The 1,569-nt window shown below is 50.9% G+C and overlaps 1 non-coding gene across 1 annotated transcript; it reads right to left on the bottom strand.

Annotated features, from left to right (window-relative positions):
• Positions 1-842: 842 nt before the first annotated feature.
• LOC142821414 (U4 spliceosomal RNA) lies at positions 843-983 on the bottom strand. The gene has a single exon (XR_012898188.2). It is a non-coding gene; the product is annotated as a U4 spliceosomal RNA (small nuclear RNA).
• Positions 984-1,569: the final 586 nt, after the last annotated feature.

The following is a 1,569-nucleotide window of genomic DNA, read 5'->3' on the forward strand; positions in this document are numbered from 1 at the left end:
CTGGACACAACACAGAGCCTCCGGGGAAAGAGCCAATCACCGAACCGCCCTGAGTTCACTCATTGCTCTAGAGGAAGGGGCTTTGCTTCATTCGCTTTGGTGAGAGACCAATTTACCGAACAAACCACTTGCATGTGTCTGGAGTTAGGGGGCAAGAGGAGTTTTCTGTTGACAGCCTCATGCCATTTGCCTCTGTTGTTGGAGAAGATCTGGCCTTTGTCTCTGTCCCAGGGTTCGGTTCCCGCGATGAGGGACCTTTATGGAGAGAGCTGTCAAATTGGGCATGTTTTTAGAGATAATTTCCAATCACATCAAAAACAAACTGCAGCTTTTAAAAAACCGATTTTGACAACGTTTGGGAAAAATCTCTGTAGGGCAGGAGGTGACGGGTGCTGCCTCAGATAACGCTGTGCGCTAACTCATGGCAACTGCTGAATTGTTTAGTGTTAGGGGAAGGTAGCTATTAATGGGACAATGTCAGATTGGAAGGAGGTCTCTAGTGGAGCTCCCCAGGGATTTATTCTGAGTCTGGTGGTTTTTATTATCTTTAGCAATGACCTGGATATAACAATAAGAGCATAAACCAGTATAAAATGAAAGACGTCCAACAAGCCATTTATCATAAGAAACGGTTTATAACACACTGGAAAACTTGAGTTTCTAGAAAACAGCAGAAATTAAAAGCTGCCTTGGAGCTTTCAGTACAAAGTGTTATATCAAACCATGAGAAATCACAGAAGAAACTTAAAAGCCCAAAAATATCAGGTGACGCAACAAACACGTGACACTCGTGCAAAAACAGAAAAATCAAATATTTTCTTCTATTGAACAAAGCTGTCCAGCCTCCGCAGAGACCACCAAAAATTGCCGATACCGACTGTATTTCAAGTCGTCACAGCGGGGTATTGGGAAAAGTTTTCAATTAGCAATAATCGCACCTCGGATTAACCTCATCGGCTACGATATTGCCACTGCGCAAAGATAATGAAGAAATTCCCCGGCGCCCTCACCCCGGGCCGGCCACGGGCTCCCAGCTTAGGGCGAGGCCCGGTACCGTGGCGGGAAGCCGGGTACGAAGTGCCCCAGCACCGCTGTCTCCTGAGCCCGGCAGCCCAGCCAGATCCAGCGGGCTTGCGGGGTTCAGCGCTTCTGTGCCGCTCAGAACCCTCAGCTGGCCGCAGAGGCCTCTGGGAGCGCGATGGAAATGTGAGACTTTCTTCAGCGGGAGGCATCCAGTCTGTGGGCTCCAGAGGGCTGGCGGGAGGCAGCGGAGAAAGGAGCGGCTCCAGAAAATGGCGGGTCCGGCGCAGCCATCAACCGCTTTCTGGCTTTGCCTATTTGAAACCTCACTTGAGCTCGGGAGTGTTCTAAGAGCCCCTGCCCCAGCCTCGCGGGAGGGTCCACTGGCCGTAGGGATAAACTGATTCCGGGGGACAAATAATGAAAAACAGGGTCAGGGGGGCGCTGGTCAGAGGTTCAAAACAAGGGAGCTGGATGAGGACCGGAGCAGAGGACCCTGGAGAGCTCCCGCTGCTCCTCAAAGCGATGGCATGGAGCCAGAAGATGCTG

Source organism: Pelodiscus sinensis, chromosome 30, assembly GCF_052426305.1.
Source record: "Pelodiscus sinensis isolate ZL-2025 chromosome 30, ASM5242630v1, whole genome shotgun sequence".
NCBI classification, from domain to species: Eukaryota; Metazoa; Chordata; order Testudines; family Trionychidae; genus Pelodiscus; species Pelodiscus sinensis.